This window comes from Sitophilus oryzae, unplaced genomic scaffold, assembly GCF_002938485.1.
Source record: "Sitophilus oryzae breed Bouriz unplaced genomic scaffold, Soryzae_2.0 scaffold_111_pilon_pilon, whole genome shotgun sequence".
Taxonomy (NCBI): Eukaryota; Metazoa; Arthropoda; class Insecta; order Coleoptera; family Curculionidae; genus Sitophilus; species Sitophilus oryzae.
In genome coordinates, this window is record NW_022145749.1 from 9,134,757 (window position 1) to 9,157,130 (window position 22,374).

The window sequence follows — 22,374 nt, forward strand, 5'->3', positions numbered from 1 at the left end:
CGTATCAGTGTATGTGGACGGTACAACAAATCACCTTGTATCGTCGTATCATGTTCATCAATTCTCATTTATATTATCAGGACGGAACCCTCGATGCCCCTTTGATGATCGGAAAAAACCGCCCCAAGACGGGTCACGGCGTATCAAGTCAATTGTATCGTTCTACTGTATCAAAACACGTCCAAATGACAGATCGTGATACGTGTATCCGATACGCAGTGTTAAGATACGCGCAAAAATTCGGATTGGCATCGATCAGATACGGTATCACAAAGGTGTACCATATGATCGCGTTAATTCTGCGTCCAAACTAGCGATCATCATACATGTTGGGGCAACGCGACGGAGATATGATAAAGCAATTTGCTACATATGTGGACCCGGCCTAATACAAACTTCTGCTGCTGAAATTTTATCTCCTTCAATTTGTAGAGTAAAGCCGGGTATATATGTAGCATCTTCGTGTATCATATCTCCGTCGCGTTGCACCAACATGTTTCATGATCGCTAGTTTGGACACCGAATTAACGCGATCATATGGTACACCTTTGTGATACCGTATCTGATACATGCCAATCCGAATTTTGGCGCGTATCTTAACACTGCGTATCGGATGCACGTATCACGATCTGTCATTTGGACGTGTTTTGATACAGTATAACGATACAATTGACTAGATACGCCGTGACCCGTCTTGAAGCGGTTTTTCTCCGATCATCAAAGGGGCATTGAGGGTTCGCTGACAAGAATTGATGAACATGATACGACGATACAAGGTGATTTGTTGATTGAAGTATGGACGCTTACTTTGGCACGATATGCATATTCAGTCGACACAGCCCAAATAAACGTCCATACTTACGACCCATACTCTTGATACGTGATACATGATCCTGATACAAAAGAGTGCTACATATGTGGACCCGGCTTAATTTTATGAAAAAACGACGCCTGACTGAAAATAAAGCATAGGTTCTGACATATCGTTTTGAAAGAATTTCTTCAAAATTGTAGGATATTTGTGAAGGCTTAAAAATATGAACGTAGTGTTAAAGCAAGCCATCTGACTTAGGCATAACCAAGCGATTTTTTGTATTGAACACCAACCTCTTTACAAAATTCTTTCAAACTTGCTACACGTACTGTAAACCGATTGAATTAAAAAATGTTTTAGAAATACAAATGAGTATAAAATTACACAAATGAGTACTTTCAGAGTACAGGATTTGAAAATAGTACGGTTCGCGAAAAAAGAGTACAAAACTCAGTAAATGAGTACAGTTGGTCACCTTACAAATATTGTAATCAATATTCAAGTATACAGGGTGGTCCGAACTGTATTCCGGAAACTTCGGCAGCATATTTTACTGATAAAATGCTTAGTTTCAGAGATACAGGGTGTAGAAGTTTCATTTTTGTTTCAAATTTTTCCAAATAATCTCTGAAGTAACGTCAATATTTGGATGAAAATTGACGTCTGGGAGTTTTTTGACGTGAGAAATTTGATTTTGATATCAATATGACTCCTATTTGTAAGGGGCGCCACCTACATGTGTTTTAACTGTTTTAAAGAGTATTAACTTTTTGTCCATACCTGTATAAAACTACTAAGTCAAAAAATATATGTACATCTCTGTGATTTTCTACGTAAAAAATGTCTCTTGGTAAAAATACCTACGAGCAACCGTTCTCAAGATATTTAGAATGGAAATAGTCAATACATATCATTATTGGCTAAAAATAAACATGTTGAGCAGATAGTTATTTGACTGAAATGAGAAATTTGGGAACTTTTTTTTAAACTAATCATAATTTTTTCTTTGGAAAAATGATGATAAAACAGTTTCTGTTGAATTTTTGTCACAAAAACAATTTAGTCAACAATTTATGTCAATGATGACAGGTAGTGGTAATTTCGATTCCAAATATCTCGAGAAACATTACACGTAGCGATTTTTACCAAGAGACCTTTTTTACGTAAAAGATATGATAAATGTATATTTTTTAACTCACTAGTTTTATACAGGTACGGACGAAAAGTTATTACTCTTCAAACCAGTTAAAAAATATGTAGGTAGCGCCCCCCTCTACAAGTAGAGGTTATATTGACATCAAAATCAAATTTCTCATGTCAAAGAACTCACAGACGCCATTTTTATCCAAATATTGACGTTACTTCAGAAATTATTTGGAAAAAATCGAAATAAAATTGAAACTTCTACACCCTGTATCTCCGAAACTAATCATTTTAAGGCATACATTTATACGAACTTTTTTACTTATTTTTACCTGCAGAATATGCTGCTAAAGTTTCCGGAATATAGTTCGGACCACCCTATATATTTTATCTAATTCTTTAAACCAATTTTTTTTCTTAAATTGTAGTATTTTTTAGTGATGAGCAAATGCAAGACCGAGTGCAAGACCAAGACCAAGACTCCCTTGGACTTTCTACATTCAAAATTTCAGTAATTTAATGCAAATAGAATATAAAGGTCTTATTAGAATATTGTTCATAAAAAAAATTATTTTGCAATATATTATATTGAATCAGAATTTCTATCTTTAAAATGTTAAGCAGTAGCCGGGAAAACACTATGTGTAAGAAATAGAGATGAGCAAAACTGTAAGTGTGATTTATAAATCGTTGTGACTGTAACCTGCGATTGTGATTTTAATATTTTTTAAATCGGTACGCTGCGCGCTGTAAAGGTTAATAATATAACAAAATATAGTAAACAAAAATGGCTGAAAAAACTATCCAATATTCCCAGTGAGCAAAGTTTTGTCACATTTAGGAAACATCAGCGAACAGTTACGTATCTGCGTTTTATTGCTCCTCCATATTAGGTAGAAGAAGGGCCTGGTAACTAGTGATGGGATAGCTCGATTATTACGATTATTGAAATAACTGACATCGCTCGATTATGAACGAGCGATGCAAGTGACGAGTTACGAGCGACGAATGCAAGCGATCCTAGAATGAAAGAAATTGAAATCTGATTTTAATGTGACATACTCGATAAAAAGCCGAGCGATTTTTCTACATACATTGCAGGTAGCAAATTTATACGACGTTATCCGTTGCGTATCTGAGTGACAAAATTTTACTACCTACATCGACAATGCTTTGATATAAACTCAATAAAGCGAATAGCGAATTACTCGTCGCTTGCTTCTTCCCATTCATCACCGAAAGAATATGTCCTCTGCGCACGCAACTTACTGTTTGGCTTTATGAAAACAACAAGCGAAGGGCGAAAGAAAAACCGTATTTTTAAATATGAGCGATATTTCGCTCGATTATTCAAATCGATTGAAACTCGAGCACTCGATTATTGAAATTAATCGGTTTTTCCCATCACTACTGGTAACGTAACAATGACGTCACGTAGAACACATTTCCACTACACATGTCTTCTAGTTAATAAAGAATAAAAATAGATAATTTTTATAATTTAAATCTAAAAAACTGTGCTTATGAATATTTTTTTAATTAAATTCAAATGTTGCATTGCATTAATTCATCTACTCTATATTATAGACAAAATAATATAGATATACCGGGTGGCGCACCTCATTCGCCTCGGTTGACTATACGAAAACGAAATGATATAGAAACAAAATATTTTATGGGTATATGTGGGGAGGCAATGTGCACAATTTAAAATTATTTTGAAATATACAGGGTTTTTCAGAACTAAGATCCATATCAAAGTTATATTTTTTCTTATGGAACACCCGGTATGTTATTTTATTTTTGGATTCTTGGGCCCAAAAAAGGCATTTATTATAAGGGTTAAATATGTTTAAAATCTTTGGTTTTTGAGATATTCAAAGATATTTAAATATGCATGCTACAATAGAATAGATTATTAACACCCTGTACACATTACTTTTCAGAATTAATTCTTGTGCTGAGTTTAAAGGTAGAGAAATAAACTTTAGTGAAAATTATTATTGGTTCCTTAAATTTATACAGGGGTACCAAAAATTATGATCTATTTTAAGGATTTATTTTATATAAAAACTTCGTTATTTCAAATGCAACACCCTATGTTTGTTAAAATAAATCAAAGCAGATTCAAATGCTCTTTCAATCTATATTAGGTTATCCTATCCTATCTAGCTCAGATTTTGAATAAAAAGCGATTTGGCAATAAAATGGCAATCAAGATGGCTGGTGTAGCCATGGTAATTTTCTAGTGACAATTATATATATAGTTTATGGATTTTTTTATTATTTAGATTTTTAACAGTTTACTTAAATTTACCCACAATAGTTTAATAAGTAAGTATTAATAATTTTATCAAGAAAAATTCCATCAGTATCTGCTAGCGGAATGAGTGGATATGTTACTAGTGATTTTATTATGTGAGAAAAATTGCTTCTTGGCCTTAAGGGCTTACGCTCAAAGATATTCAAATAGGAACCTTCCTGATCAGTGTTCCTTTCAAAAACTACTTGTCCTATTTCTCAGAGCTCGTAGTGTGGTTTATAAAAAAACCTATTAGGAAGAAATTTGTCGTTGGAAGTGAAGAAAATGAATTTGCCGTAATTGGCTCTTTTATAGAAAACCCATATATCTACTATAGCTATATTAAAAAATCTTTCTCTGATGATGAGTGCGACGTGGATAGAGAAACGATGATCGGGGCAAAGAGTTTAGAAAGATTCGAAGCTGCTGAATAAAAAAGTGTAATGAAACGAGACGGAATATAGTGGCAGTTAACTTGGAATTGGAAACTAAGACTAAAATCGAACAGGGTGTAATAAAAAAAGAATGTATAGTTAAAAAGAAAGAATATGTGAAGAGAATAGCTCATTAAACAATAATATTTGGATTATTTCGTAATTCCTTAAAATCCATATTGTTTATTTTTTCATCGTCACATTAACCTTGCTCCAAATTACGATACAATATTTTGAGATCGATAATAAATCTATCTCTATTAAACTACCTTTTATGTTCCCCCAAAAATTAATATCTAAAAATCACCTTCGGTATTATACCTAATGTATCAGTAGTGGCATACAATATTAGATATTAGCAAACTTAACCTAAAAAGATAGGATATTAAGAGATAAGAATTAAAAAACATAATCGTCAAATTAATAATCTCAGAAACACGTAATCGTAAAAAATTTCTAAAAAACGGCGTCCAGTGACGATGAATGAAATTCCCATATAATTTTACATACAAAAAGATTTTAAATAAATATTGTTATATTTTTGTACTAAATGTGATGATAACACATTTATGAACACACACATATGAACATGATTTAAAACTTTTGTTAAATAAAGCAATGGTGAATTCGTAATTAAAAAATGAATAAAGTGAATAACCGGTAAATAAATCCAATAAAATACAAAATTTTAAATTTATATCGAAAATATATCTAACCTATATTAACAATTAAAAATTAGGTTATAAATTTGATTATAAAATCAGTTCAAAAACCCCTTCAATCCGCATATAATTTTGGTATAGTAACAGAACTGTCTGAACAAATCGACACACGCGTACAAATCCGATGCCGGCGATCTCAATTACCGTCCTAAAACAGTAAAAATCTCTGTGTTGGAACAAACCAATCATCGATCGATGAAAACAGATACAGATAACAGAAATAGACAGTGCACCGTCCCGGTTTCATAGCTCGACGGGAAGCCGCCTTCGCTTCAAAAGTAAACATTTTTCTACTGGCAAATATTTACAGTGCGCCTGCAGTTCAGATAATCAGGCAGTTTCGCGATCGGCCTGTGTTATTTTACATGTTTGTTCGCAATTTGACCCTGACCGTCTATACACACTCACACAGGCACGTTTCAATTTTCGTCTGGATCATTGAGGAAGGTCATTGATAATGTGCGAAACTCCGCGCCGCACTGGTCGCGGCTCATCTTTTTTTTAACGAAATGTAAAATAAAAGTTCTATGGTCTGCTCAACGGGAGGATTTCTGGTCGGATTCCTGGCAGTGACAGTTGTGTCTGTCATTTTAGTTCACAGTAGACAAATTGTATTTTCGGTCTTTTTTGGATATCGTCTGTCGAAATCTTCCCTGAGTCGTTGGGCAGACTATAGTAAAGAAATGATTTTAATTTGACGCGTTGGACTAATACCAGGATGAGATTCAAAAGGAAACTGGTTAAAGTACAGGGTGGACCAAATTGGACGCTTTTAAAGAGAAACATCCTTTTCTATAAGAGATAGACGAAAACTAATATCCGTGTCTGAAGCTTAGTTTTTATCAAAAACATGATGGTGAAAAGCGCACATCAATATCTGTTAATACCGTTTATGAGTTACGGGGTGTTTTCCAAAATTGTTCATTTTTAACAAATCGCTGTAATTTTTTTGCTATGGAAAATTTTGTATTTTTGTGAAAACATTTCCAAGGCACCTTTTTACGTAGAATTTAATGGTTTAAGTATAATTTTTTTAAATTTAATAATTTAAGAGTTATCAACAGAAAATAATTTAAAAGTACCTTTCCAAAAATATAGCATACTTGATGTTTTGCTCAATTCCTTTTCGAGATATAGAGTTTTTAAAAATTCGCCTACTTTGAATAAGTATAGACTTTGTACGGGGCCGGCTGTAATTGCAAAAAACTTATTCTTGCCTGCTGGCAACAATTAAAACGAAAATCATATTTGCAATGAGAGATGTAGAATTTTATAACAATTTAAATTATATTTAACAACATCAACACATTTAAGCTATATCTAATAACAACAACAATTAATAACAAACCAAGACATGAGATTTTGCTACAGGTCAAAAAATCAATTTTTTTGTTGATAACTCTTAAAATATTAATTTTAAAAAAATTAGACTTAAACCATTAAATTCTGCGTAAAAAGGTGCTTTGGAAATGTTTTCATAACAATACAAAATTTTCCATAGCAAAAAAGGTACAGCAATTTGTCAACAATGCACGTTTTTGAAAAACACCCTGTACCCGTAACTCGGAAACGGTAACAGATATCGATGTGCGGTTTTCATCATCATGTTTTTGATAAAAATTGAGATCCAGACATCGATGTTAGTTTTCGTCAATTTCGTCTAGAAAAGGGTGTTTCCCTTTAAAAGCGTCCAATTTGATCCACCCTACACAATATTTTTTGTTTATTTCTACATAAAGTCACTGTCGGAGTTGTTTTAAAAATCGAGTATGTAAGGTCATAAAAACTATTTTCTCTAAAGGTGCGTTCACACCGTCCTGCGCCGCTCCACGCAAATCATTTTTTTAACATACACTTTTGTGCGCGCTAAAAAAATACACTTCAAAAGTACATGTTAAAAAAATGTTTTGCGCGGCGCGGAGCAGTGTGAACGCAATTTTAAACCATCCACAGCGTGCGATATCATATTATGGCATTTTTTTCTTAATTGTTTTAGATGAAATTTGATTTTGAGTATAATTTTTACCTGAAAATAGATTAAAAATGACATAATAACATTTAAGCTGTGGCTTACTTTCAAGTATCCGTATTTGACATTTAAAGTAAAAATAGTAGATTGTTTTTTATTAGGAGTAAAAATGATACTTTTTGTGGCGAGACTATACGTCCGTTTGACGAAGTCATTTTCAAAGTCATAAGAAGAAAGAAGCAATTACGATTTCTACAAATCAACAGGAAGCCAATAATATGGACATTGAAAACACTACAATTGAAAAGTACAAATAAATATTTCTTTTTTACTTTATACATAGGAGAAACAATAGAAAAATCGTAATTTTTACCACACTACACCAAACCAATCTTTTATCAGAATAGACAGAATGAAACAACTTGATAAGTCTGTGAACATCATTTAAATTTCTGGAAAACTTCTTAGTATTTATAATATTTTATTTTTTCTTTACTTTTTTTACTTTTTTTATTTCTGAGTTAGGAAATTTTAGGGTAAATTGTCACTGTTCGATAGGGTTTCATAAATATTCATCAATTAAGATCTAACCTCATTGAAAAAAAAAAACAACAGCGCCTACCCTCACAAAAGAATTTTTTTCTTATAGAATCTATAATAACAACTAACACTTTTTGAAGATATACACAAAAACAACGCACCGACCAAATGAATCGTGTTTTCCTTTATATTTCCGCGACGCTATTTTGTTTTCCCTTCTTTCGCGAACGACGCACGTTCTTTTGTTTTTCCTCGCGCGCTCGGCGATTGTTGCGCGTCTCGACGGAGACGCGAGCGAAAATCGCGGACGGCCGGTGCCGAAACAAAACACCGTCGACGTCGTCGTCGTCGTAGAAGCGCGCGATTGGTGGTGCTTCCAGCGATGGTATAATAGTCATGGGCGGCCGAGACCTGCGCTGCGGATTTTCAAGGGCACGCACTGTCGGTTGGCCGAAAAATATAGGAAAAAAAAAGGAGAAAAGAACGAAAATAAAACAAGGAGGAATTTAGGATTGTAGATAGAGATGGAACAGGATGAACCAAATTAAGAACGTTTTTTTATGGATGAAGTAAGGGGAGGAGAAACTAAGTGCAAGCATATAGGGTAGATTAGATTAAATTAGATTCTTGTGGTGGCTATCGGCCTGATCTACTGCGAATTTTTCAGATCTATTGTGGTCCTCTTCTGATCCTTAGGCTACATTCTCTAGTCCTATCCAAAAAGTCTAACAACTTGGAGCCTGAACCCTCCATAATGTCTATATAAACTCCTCGGCACAAAATTCCGCCACCTCAAGAATTTTGAGAAGTTTGATGTTTCATAACTTTTTTTAATTTGTGATCCGATTTTTATGATTATGGTATTAGCACAGATTATACAGATTATAAATTTTGTTTTTTCTTTATTGTTTTTCGTGGTTCCAATTTTCGGAATCGGGCACTAGTTAGGTTACTAGTTTGCGCACATAGCACGCCCACTCATGGCCTCTAAAATTGTGCACAGCGCCTGACCGGCAGAGTTATTAAAGAGATATCGGAAAACCGAATAGCGTCATGCAGTATTTACGCGTACCTTATCATGGTTACGATATGCGCGCGTCAATTTTTAATGCAACACCCGCTAATAACGTTACCACTGGCGTAATTTGCGAATCAATTAATCAATTACACCAAGCGCTATTTCTAAATAATGGCTTGGGCATGTGCGGGTATTTGACAACCCGGGCCGGCCGGCGCGGCCAGATCTTTTATTTTAGGTTATGTTTGAATTGTTTTGAATTATTACTTTAGTTTTATTAAGTAATTTGATATTTAAGTAGCTGGGATTAGTTTTAATTAAATAAATATGGCTCAAAATATGGATTCCACCTCTTCCAATATTAAAGAACAGTTTTACAGCAAGTTTACAGCAGATGACGACTTAGCCCTTCTAAGAGAATTTGTTGCTTGTTGTCCTAAACCCCCTGGCAGACGTTGAACAATAAAGCACTGGAAATAAGCACTTTAGCTCTTTAGTTTTAAAATACCTAGTAAACAAAACAATTTCAAAGTTTTAAATTCAAAGTTAGGTTAAGTTTAAATGGCGGACGCGACGCGAACAGAATTCTTTCCGATCCTATAACTATAAATGAAGAGAGTTAATACCGTAAGGAGAGGAAATACGTAAAGGAAATAACGGCTGGCCTTATTAACGTCCATGCACGCTATTCGGTTTAGCGATATCTCTCTATTACGCTGTTTATTGTTATTTTACGTAATTCTTAGATTCTTAGATGCAAATACGTTTAAAATAAAGTATACGGAGGGTACCGCTTAAATTCCTGTCCCGATATTGAAGGATGGCTATAGAATTTTCTGTTCTCCTTCAATACTGGGACGTAAATCCTCTCATTGCTCTTATGGGGAGGCCGTCGTATATTTTATTTAAACGTATTTGCTTAGATGTATTCCTAATGCCGGGTCCAGACCAAGCAGACAAAACAACGACAAGACAGAAACATTCATGTTTTACGACAAAATTGCGACAAATCCAATACATTTCTGCGACATTTTTGTCTCATTTTCGTTTTGTTTCAAAATTCGGAAACTTTTCAATGTCCCGTCTAGAGTCGGTAAAGATCACAGTGTCAAAGTTTGGTCGTATATTTTACGACAAGTTGTCGGCGCAGTGTGGATGGCATGTGCTGCCAACAGTAGGAGACCAGTGAAATCACACATGATTAATAAAACTCATTCGCAACAACTAAACTTTTGACTTTGATGTACTTTTGTCCTTGCGGTGTGGACAATTTTGTCTCTTGTCTCAAGTTTTCTGATTGTAGAACTTCCTACAATAACAAAATTTAAAACCGATTGTAGAATTATATTTATCCTAACAAATAAAATTCCTATAAAATATCTCAAAATAAAATGAAGTGTGAGTAATTATCTCTCACAATAAGAAGAAGAAAGAAGCAATTACGGTTTCTGCAAATCAAAAGGAAGCCAATAATATCAAGTTTGTCTTGTCAGAATTACCCATTTTTTGTCGCAAGTTTGTCTTGTTTTTGTCTCAAAATCGTGTTTACTTTTTGTCGCCTTATATATAGTCTGGATCCGGCATAACATTTCATTTTTTTAATTATCCTATTATCTCTTTTCCTTTATGAGCTACAAAATAGAGTACTGATATTTTTACAATCTTGAATTTGTTGAAAATGAAGCTCTCAATGCCCACCGTTATATTGAGGATGTCCTCCAAGGAGTTGTCGTTTCATTTGCTCTTTTCATTGGAAATCAGTTTATTCTGATGCATGATAATACCAGATCCCACGTTGCGCGGGGTAACGAGTTAGAGGTACGAGTAGTTAACGAGTACCTGGATGAGGTTGGACTACAAAGATTGGAATGGCCTCCTTGTAATCCCGACCTCAATCCAATCGAACATTTGTGCGATGGACAACTTAAAAGAGCTAGAAAAAGAGGAAGAATATTCTTTAGCTGTTTTCGTCGTCGTCCTTTCCACCACAAACTTTACAAGAGCTATGACCAGCATTCGGGTATGCTTAGGCAGGGGATTGGAAGCTGTTTTATGTTTCTAGAGATGTCTACTATTCTGTCAATCAGCCTTTAAGAAAGTGCTCGCCAACCTTCATCAGTGGAGACGACACAAGAAGAAGAAGATGAAAAGAAGACCAACATAAATCTGAAAAGGTGGCAGTGGAACATGTACTGTAAAATCATCAATACAAAAGATTTAATAATAAAAGTTGATGATGGTCTAATAATAGATGCTGATGCTATTGTTCCCATTTCTTGACTTATAGCGGGTTTTAATTCATCATACAGTCTCAGGGCTTTGACAAAAGACAGTATCTGAGACGGCTCCACAGAGGCCAGCTCTCCACCTTCGACATCAGTCGTAGATACCAAAGTTTATGACACAAACGGTTGTCGTCTCGGCGCACTCAGTGATAAAGTGTTCTGGTGTTTTCCCGTTCTCCCCACAGAATCTGCATTCGCCGTTGTTTCTCAGCTTCAATCTACTGAGGTATTCGTTGAGGAGACAATGTCCTGTTAGAAACCCCGTGACAATCCGAAGATTGTTCTTACTTAAATCAAGGAAAATCTTTGATTTTTCTCGGTCGTAAGTTCTGAAGAACGTTTCGAGTGTCTTAGACCGTTGGAGGATTCCCATTCCATATTATGGATGTAGGATGCATGTTAGGATGTATTGTTCCATGTTCTTCAGTTCTGCTCAGAAAGCAGAACGGTTTTGATCCAGTAAGTGGAGTATTCGCTCCTTTTCTAGCTAGATCGTTCGATTTTTCATTGCATGCATTCTATCCATTGGTGAACGGGCACTTAAAGTAGGAGGACTTTATTTTCTTTGCCTAAGTTGTTCAGCTTCTCTAGGCATTCTTTAACCAATTCTTGAGGATGCTAATAATCATCTGCTGATTGTTAGCGAAACTCGCGACCAGCGTCAAAAGTAAAATATCATACGCGTTGAAATGTCCGCATTTATAAAATTAAAATTATTATAATTAAGTTGTTAGCCACGTCCTATTGAAATAGCCGAAAACGAAAAGTCATTTATTTCGACGCGCAATTGTTACAGGTAACCTTGGATGGCGTTCGGTGAGAGTGGGTATTTTTTTCGGCTGCACCGGAGCTTCCACGAACCACGAATTGAAAAACCTTGAGAACTTCCGCAGAAAATGTAGATTTTTAAAACGCTACCGGTACTGATTATTGCTCAGGTTGTACTCTGCCCGGTGTGTTTTATAGCTGTCTGTTATTATAATCAACCTGGAAGAATATTCTTTACTCAAAAATTATATGAATAATTCATTTTAGTCATGAAGTCATCATCATCAATGGCTATTTAGCAGAGTGTTTTACTTAGTAATGTAGTTCTTTATGACCATTAAACTGGAGGTTAGGTTCGGTTACTTGATACGTTTTGACTGAATAAGTAAAGCGTCATGTGTAGACGAGGCTTTAAAGGAAAAATAATTAGGGATGAACAGAAGTTCTGTGGATAATGTACTTTTCCTTTGTATCTAGTATCAACATTTCTTTAGTAGAACTCATATTTTTGCCTTCTTTTAAAATGTTAAAGTTCAAAGCATAAAGCATCAAAGCATATGCACAAAGCATAAGATATTCGCCCAATATAATATTATATTATTTCCTATAACAAGACAACCTAAATAGCAAAGGTCGTTCGAAAAAGAAACTGGGATAATGAACTTTATACAAGCAAAAATAAAGTATTCTTATTTTACCCGTGGGTTTTCTCTAATAAAATTAATACATGTAGGATACAAATGTTTAATGTCAGTTCATTTAATAAAAGCTATATGAAAGTTATAAACTTTATTATTATTTTATATTATATTTTAGTTAAGAAAGTTTACGAGAATATTATATTTTATATATTAAATGAAAATGTCAAAGGTCATTTATTTTAATAAATGCAAATTAGTAATCTTTCTGGGCCAATTTGCCCCCTACACAGGGATCCATTTTAAATTCAACTTCGTTTCTGTAATTTTTTGTTGCCATTATAAATTCAAGATAAATTTATAATTTTGATATAAAATGTAAAACGAGTGGGAGGGGGTTAATCACCAGGGACCAGATCATATTGTAGTCTTCCTTTCTTGAGTTATAACACATCGTACAGTTCCAGGGCTTTGACAAAAGCCAGTATCTGAGACCGTTTTACAGAGTCAAACATATCTCCATGTGCGATATCAGTCGCACCAAAGTTTTTAGATGTTTCTTTAATGTCGAATTTAAATAAAACAAATTGTTGAGTACCTTATAAAATTAACCAACTATTTTCACTATATACCTGGTATAATGGTATTTACCCAAATTCAATATACCCTGTGTTAGATTGAGACCCATTGAGTATATACCCAATTTTCAATATACCGTTGCCTATTTCTTTTTAATTTAATCTAAAACGGTATGGATATTTGGAAACGTATAAACGGGATTAACCGTGTTATAACAAGCAAAATTTTTATGAAGAATGCGTTTTTCTCAAAATGTCAATAATAAAAAAGTGTTTCCTCTTGTAAACCCAATCCAGGGACAAACTGTATGTACTTCAAAATGAGGATAAATGTCAATTACCTGGTAAAAGCTTAAAAATTGTTATTTTAAAACAGAAAAATCACTTTGTTTAGGCAACAACTGTTAAGGTGTACGCGCACTGAATCGGTACCAGTCCGGCGAGAAACGGCGAAGGCGGTGACTCGACTATCGTAGATAGGTAGAGGTAGGAATCTGGCCTCTACAGGCCGAAATGTTTTAGTGGACGCCGGCGCCGTCTATTGGTGGGTTCATACAGCCAAATAAAATAAAATAAGAATAAAATAAAATAAAATAAGAAAGTTGGTTATATGGGATACCGTACATGCGTTCATACAGCCAAATAAAATAACAAATAAAATAAGAAGTCTTTATCTTTTAACTTCATGTTTTATTTTATGTGAAAACGGCTTTGCGCACGCTTAATTCTAACCTACAAATATTTTCAGTTTGGATTTAATTTATTTTATAATTTCACATAAGTAAAATTTATAATATAGTAGGCAACGAATAAATAAATATACTATAAATAGTAAAATTATACTATAAACAATCGTAAAAGTTAACTTTTATCCAGCCTCATCGTACTGCGCATGAGCAAATATATATTTCTTATTTTATTTTATTTGACTGTATGAACGCACACAAATAAGAATTCCTTATTTCTTATTTTATTTTATTCTTATTTTATTTTATTTGGCTGTATGAACCCACCATATATGTACGATGGTCGCAGTCGCTTTTGCTGATCGGTCCGATCCGATGCAGTGCGCGCCCTCCTTTATAGTACGGAACGATCAACAATGATTGGAATAGTTGGCTATTCTGATTTTGCTAGTTTGGTTGGCTATGGCAATAAATTTAAACAACTTGAATATTTATCGGCTCTTATTCTTATTACTAGCGTTAAATAAGTCGTGATTATGTAATTATTCCTTTTCCATGTCGAACATTGTAGTTTTAATAAAAAATATGCCAATTTCACAAATAACAAAGTCAAATTTCAAAAAAAATAACGTCAATGAATTGACATAATTTTTTGTTCAACAGTACCAATCACTAATCCTAAAATCCTCTAATACAGTATGGTCAACTCTTCCAACCATTGTTGATCGCTCTGTACAATATAACCTAGGTTGATTATTCCATCATTCATTGACTCGATTCCAGGCGACAGTAAACTAATCCAGCTGGCTTTACACCAGACTAAAAAGCATTACGGCTTATTCGCTAGTTGAAGCAAAGTTTCTTAATTACGCTTAGTTTTAGGATTACAAACTAGTTTCTATAACGATCGAGTCCCAACAAAAACGATAAATTTTATGATATATACGCTGATTTGCATGAAATTATTACTGAGACGTGATGACTTGGGCAAAATATGCAGACATAAAAAGGGATAATTAAATTTTTGCCTCATATAAACGTAAAATCAAAATCTGAAGAACTTTTCAAATTTTGAGTGCTTCATGAGGCTTGAATTTGGTCCATCCTGTTCACATAATATGTTTTATTACAATTCATAGTGACATTTGTGTAAAAGCAAACGATCTAGATAGAAAAGGAGCGAACACTCCACTAACTGAACCAGAACCGTTCTGCTTTCCAAGTGGAAACCAACGTAAAGCGGGACTCAAAAACCTGGAAGATTCCATCCGTAACCTGAAATGGGAATTCTCCAACCCGGTCTAAGACACTCGAAGAAATTTCTCAGAACTTACGACCGAGAAAAATCAAAGATTTTCATTGATTTAAAGTAAGAACAATCATCGGATTGTCCACAAGGTTTTTAACAGGACACTGTCTTCGACAGTTTTTAATTTGGAACAGGACACTGGACACGAACACCTCAGTAGATTGAAGCTGAGAAACAACGGCAAATGCAAATTCTGTGGGGGAAATGGGGAAACACGAGAACACCTCATCACTGAGTGTGCCAAGACGACAACCATTAGTGCCATAAACTTTGGTAGGACTGATATCGGAGATGGAGAACTAGCCTCTATGAAGCCGTCTTAGATACAGTCTTTTGTGAGAACCCTGAGACTGTATGATGGGTTATTACTCGCTATAACCGTTGATTGAAGAAATCAGAAGATGCGCAACCTTATGAGCGATTTCGTGGCACAAAACCTGTCAGAGATGTAATTGGCGTTACCGGCAGCCTATCCGAGAATTCCGAGATTTAGTTTAGCACTATCATTGCGCCGCTGCGCGGTGATAGTCGTGTACAGCGCAGCAGATACAGAATACTGTACCGCAGTTCGCAGTTCTGCTTTCAGTCGTCAGAGTAGTTCGCAGAAACAGTGTTGCCAGAACTACTGATTAATCCGTAGTTTTACGGATTTTTGGTACAGCACGTTAATAATACGGATTTTTTATGATTAAACAATATAATATTATATGATTAAACAAAGAACGGCGTCAGAGTTGGCTTGGAAATGAAGATCGCTGTTATTTCATATGCAAAATATTATGGTAAATGTCAATAATCGTCATTTGCAAGCCAACTAAACGACTTTTTCGATCATACGACATATTCAGTACCTATAAAAGAATTTTTATTTTTGTTGTTACTATACAGGGTGGTCCGAACTGTATTCCAGAAACTTCGGCAGCATAATCTGTAGATAAAAATAAGTAAAAAAGTTCGTATAAATGTATGTCCTAAATTGCTTAGTTTCAGAGATACAGAGTGTAGAAGTTCCATTTTTATTTCGATTTTTTCCAAATAATTTCTAAAGTAAAGTCAATGTTTGGATGAAAATTGGTGTCTGGGAGTTTTTTGACCTGGGAAATTTGATTTTGATATCAATATGACTCCTACTAGTAGAGTGCGCCACCTACATGTATTTTAACTGTTTTGTGGCATAATAACTTTTTGTCCATACCTGTATAAAACTACCGAGCGAAAAAATCTGCATCTCTGTGACTTTTTACGTAAAAAATATCTCTTTGTAAAAATCGCTACGAGCAACCGTTCTTAAGATATTTGGAATCGAAATAGTCAATACATGTCATTATTGACGTAAAAATAAACACGTTGAATAGATAGTTATTTCACTGAAATAATAAATTTGGGAAATTTTATTTTTTTTTTTAATTAATTATAAATTTTTCTTCAAAAAATGATGATAAAACAGTTTCTGTTGAACTTTTGGCACACAAACATTTCAAATTTATAATTTCAGTCTAATAACTATTTAGTCAACATGTTTAATTTAAGTCAATGATGACAGGTATTGATAATTTCGATTCCAAATATCTCGAGAACCATTACTCGTAGCGATTTTTACCAAGATACCTTTTTCACGCAAAAAACGTCACAAATGTATATTTTTTTAGTCAGCAGTTTTATACAGGTACGGACGAAAAGTTATTACTCTTCAAACCAGTAAACAAATATGTAGGTGGCGCCCTCTACTAATAGGAGTCAAATTAACATCAAAATCAAATTTCCCATGTCAAAAAACTCCTAGACACGAATTTTTATCCAAATATTGACGTTACTTCAGAAATTATTTAGAAAAAATCGAAATAAAAATGAAACTTCTACACCTTGTATCTCCAAAACTAAGCATTTAAGGACATACATTTATACGAACTTTTCTACTTATTTTCATCTGCAGAATAGGCTGCCGAAGTTTCCGGAATACAGTTCGGACCACCCTGTATATCTATGAATTTGTTGTATGAATGTTTAACAGGAATAAATTTTTAATACATCAAATCAAACACGGATTTTTCATCCAAAGATATTTTCGTCAAACATTTATTACAGATAGGTATTACACATTTTGGCAACACTGATGTCGCTTTCATATTCACACCGTCTGCGATATGCCTTCCCTGGCCGAATTAGGGAAAATAAGTGTTTTATGCGTTGACCGCAGAGCGACTGGTGTCTCCACCGTACAGCACTTGAGATGTAAGGGAAATCAAATCAGCCGTGTTACGAATTCGCCCAGAGGTTGCGTATCTTCCCAATTCTTTCAATCAACGCTATAACTCAATAAAGGGGACACACAATAGATCTGTCAAGGTCGCGGTGATTAACCCCCCTCCCAAACATTCTACATTCTAGTGATATTCGTACTTTTTCTGTAATGAAGAAAAAACTATTTATTTTTGTCTAGTAGTTTTGTCTATGTACGAACTAATTTGATGTACTTTATTTAGATGGAAGAATAACATGTAATATTGAAATACATCTAAAAAAATCCCCTCATATCATTTTCGCAAAAAGCTAGACGTTCTATTGTTGCACGAATATGAAATTATTAAAAAAAAGAGTTTGTCTATTTCACCTATACGCAGGCAGACAAGCTGACACAGGCACAAAAGCCCCACCAAATATCGCCACATTTAGCAGAAATATCGGCGCAGAGCATTCGCAATTCCCATTTCGTGGAAATTCGGCAGCGAATGTGGGTGGATCCCCGGGCACTAGAATAGGATCCAGGGTCGAGCTGGGTCTCCCACTCCGATCATTTTACCGCCTACGAGACCGTCAAAACATCGAAAGGACAGAAAAAATTGAAAATAAATACCGCGATTTACTAATTTACAAGGCCGGTTGACAGTTGGCAATTTTACTTGCACGCAAGAAATGTGAATGATTAATACCATATGATCGAAAAAAACGACATCAAGTTGGCTTGGAAATGACGATCGATGATATTCCCCAGAGCATTTTACATAAAATGACAGCGATCTTCATTTCATAGCCATCGCTGACGCCTTTTTTTCGATCGTATGGTACCGCGACCTTATTTAGTAAGTACAAAAATACAATTCTTGTTGCAAAAAAAACATATAGCAAACACGGAAATATAACTTTTAGATATTGACGTTCTGCTGTATAAATAAAATATGATCTTAAAAAAACTAAAGCGTATAAAGTCTAATCATTTTAGATTGGGCTTTTAATTTTCTCGAGATTTTCGGAATCCCGGTATTTAAAATCAGGATTTCGGCGATAATCGTACACCAGGAACCCGATTTGGAAACCCTAATCAGAAGTCAATGAAAATGAGAACCTTGACTTTTTAGAGGTGTCTTAATGCATTTAGGACAAGTATACTTGGACTGTGATATATGAAAGTTTTTTTTTGGATTTAAAAATGTTATTTTGTTGTTTTACGAATGTCTTCCAGATTTTATTTATATTAAATTGTTTCTTTTCTTACTTTTGTATTATCATCATCATCATTTTCAGCTTATTCAACCATTTCCAATTCTGGTGTAGCCTCCCTCACATATTTAAATACTCTCTTTGTAATTGGGCCCATTGTTGGCTATGAGGGCCCAAGTTATCCCTGCTAATTTCCTAAAATCATTGTCCCATCTCAGGTTCGGTCTTCTTCGAGGTCTCTTAATTCCTCGTGGGTACCAGACTGTAATTTTTGTGGTCCATCTGTTGGCCGTCCTTCTTGCCAGGTGTCCTGCCCATTGTCACTTGAGGAATTTGGTTCTGTTGATGACATCCATTACCTAGGCCTTTTGTCGTATCCACTCTATTCTTTTTCGGTCTTTCTTGGTTGTTCCCAGCATATTTCGTCCTATTTAGCGTTGTGCGACCTGTAATTTTCTCATAATGTCCGTTTTAAGTATCCAGGTTTCGCATATGCATAGGTCATGACTGGTAGTACACATCGCTGGAATGTTTTCTTCTTTAGATAACTTCTAACTAACGTTTGTATATTTATGTATATTTCTTAAGTTCTGTGTGTTCATGCTGTAACCAACATTGCAAGATTTATAAAGAAATAATATATCGTTACAAATTTTTAAGCACAGCGACGTGGGCACGTATCAGCTAGTTATCTTATGTTCAAGTCAGAGCTTCACTAAGAACCAAACTCCAAACCATTGCAGCTTACAGTTAATTCAAAAAACAATCGAAACTGGTGCTGAGATTGCTGATACGTGAATAAACAAAACAAGCGAAGATGTCCAGCTAGTACTTAATATAATGTGCTATTAGATATCTCCTGTGTTAGACATTCAAATTAGACTAAGAAATATTTAGAATACTGTGCACTCTATTACAATAGGCTAATAGGTAGAGAAAAATTCTCCATCATTTGTCTAAGTAAATTAAACAATTTTATTTTTTCAGGTTAGGGTACAGAGGTGCAGTTTTGATCCGATCAACCGTAGTTTGGAGACCCGATTGATGTTTAACGACCTAACAATAAGCGGAAGAGTCAATTTGTACAACGATGCCAATCTTCAGAGAGAACCAGTCACTCCCAGTCCAGAAGAAAGCTCTAATATGATACTACGATTACGAAAAGCAGGAATTGGGTGAGTTTTTCAGTCAAATATCACAAGTACACTTATTTCTTGGTATTCAACTGTATTAATAATAATTTAATTTCACTTTTGACGTGAAAATCATAACTGAAACTTCAAAACTACCTGACGGGATTCAAAAAGGATTGGTTTATTGTTTTTTCTGTGGATTAGCATCTTATATTATTAAACTTACATTTACATTATTGAAAAAAAAAACATAGGTATTATATATTACATTATCTACATATATAAAATGCTAATGTTTATCTGTGTCGTCTCAACTGAAGTAACGACTTAAAAAAATAAGTATTTTTTTCCTGATGTCGTGGCGGATGCGCTAGGCTTCAACTAGTATATAATATAAAACAGATATCCCAGGACATCAGGTTTGTAACTCTGTATATTTCAGAATAGATTCAAAATTTGATAATAATTAGGTACATATTTTTCCGTTAGGAAAGTATCAGTACAATTTAATTACCTTCAAAAATTCTTTTTAAAGGAAGATTTTAACCGATGACATCCAAAATCGACCGAAAATACAATTTACTTGTGAATAAAAGTGACAGATACAATACAACTGTCATTGTAAAGAATCCCCTTGTTGGACAGACTATACCCCAGTCAAACTAGTTAAAAAAAGGCCCATCGGTGAAAAAAATGCCGACAGTTTTGAAAATGGTTTTAAATGATTCCTCTAGACTTGGGCTGATATGTGTCAAAAGTCCCCGACGATATACCTTCTAAAGGAAAGTGTAGGCTTAAATAAACAATATACCTTATTTTTAATATAATATCTATTAAGTAGTATCCCCGGTATATGTAAAGTTGTTGGCAACCCAGTCGGCTAGACGAGTTCGGATCGATGCAGCTCCAAGAATGGAGGTTTTTATCGGCCGACGAAAACAACACCACGCCGCCGACCGAACCGAATAAAATAACCCATCGGAAGATGAAAAAAAAAGGTGGCGATGAGGTTTGACAAATTCGGGCGGACGTAAAATATTCACGAAGATTGGGTTAAATATCGGCGGCGGCGAGGGTTCGAATTACGCCTACCGCGGTACCGCGACCCGCTACAAAAAACCGTCTGCACGTTGAACTCGTAAATAACAATAAATAAATTAGGGTTTGGGATTCACAAAGGTGTATGCATATAATACGAATGTATCTTTTTAATCGTTATTTTATGGTACGAGACTATATTCGTGGGATGGTCTATACGTACAGGGTGTTTCTGGTTTCTGGGTAAGTGTCCAATATTTCATAGAGCACTGAAAAAAGTAATTTTTCAAAAAAAAATATTGATATATTCTAGTGTTTTTATTTTTCTCTCGTATTTTACCGTTGAAAGAAGCCAAAAATGTAATAATATACAGGGTGTTCCATTTAAAAAAAATCATCCTGATCCACTCACACTTTTTCGAGCCACCCTGTAGAGGTTAAAATATTTTCCTGAAATACATACTAGTAGATACTTCAGTTTGACACTTTTACAAAATTCCTAAGTTTTTTATTATAAGAGGTACAGATGCCATGCTTAAAGTATGTAACTTTAGGTTTGCAATTATTTTAGGAGCTGCAGCTGCCCGACGCACTATTCCCGAACCCTGTATTATCCATATCTGCTCGTATTACCTATTATCTATCCCGAGGGGTGTCTCAACTATTGGAATTACATGTACATTTTCTTGGCAGTCGCTGGCAGTCATTGCCAGTCTTATGGCAGTCGCCTATAATAATTACATGGCAGTCATAGGCAGTCTTCTTCATAGTCATTGGCAGTCGCTTAGCAGTGGAAGGATATTTTGGCAGTACGTGTACATTTTTTACCCGAGTGAGACACCCCTCGATCTATCCTGTTGCTGAGTTAATTTTACAAATGTAGCGCCAGGTTTGCGTCCAACGTTGGAATCAACGTTGGAAGCATCGTGTCGGAGACACATTTGCTAATTGCAACATTGTCGAAAACTGTCAAATGTTGGTTCCAACGTTGGTCCAACCAAACCAAACCGAACCAACGTTGGAAGCATCGGTGTAGGAGACACATTTCTCAATTGCAATATTGTCGAAAACTGTTTCAAATGTTGGTTTCAACGTTGGACGCATAGTGTAGGACAGGCAAAGCTATTGAGCATTAAGTATTTGTTTGAAACCGTAGTTAGGAGGAAAGACAAAGAACAGTTCAGGAGAAAGTATCAGAGTGTGGGTGATTAGTCTATACTAATATATAAAATCCTTAAGTGACTGACATACTGATTAATCACGATCCTGCTCAAACCACTCAATGTAAGAAGCTCAATTTTGGCATACAGGTTGATTCTAGAGGTTCGATAAGAAGGGATTTTTCGAAATCCCAGTTCCAAGAGGGTGAAACCACCCCTCAAATATTACAATATTTTTTATTTAAAAAACGGTCAAGTTTCCGAAAAAAACGCTTAAACACGTATATTTTATTTTGTTTTTTACATATTTTAAGATTTTTTAAAAATGTATACAGGGTGTTTCGAAAAATCTGGTCATTGATTAATCACGATCCTGCTTAAAGCGCTTGACGTAAAAAG

General features: G+C 34.8%; 1 protein-coding gene across 7 annotated transcripts in view; it reads right to left on the bottom strand.

Moving 5' to 3' along the window:
- Positions 1 to 22,374, bottom strand: part of LOC115885454 (retinoic acid receptor RXR-alpha-B-like) — a 118,276-nt gene that overhangs the window by 81,260 nt on the left and 14,642 nt on the right. For 2 of the 7 annotated variants that reach the window (XM_030904408.1, XM_030904375.1), the window contains exon 1: positions 8,007 to 8,281. The exons of 2 other annotated variants lie outside the window; for them this stretch is intronic. The gene's annotated coding sequence lies outside the window, so the exon portion shown is untranslated. Of the gene's footprint in view, positions 1 to 7,975; positions 8,282 to 22,374 lie in introns of those variants that run through there. 3 more of the 7 variants (XM_030904399.1, XM_030904388.1, XM_030904379.1) reach the window with 3 other exon arrangements.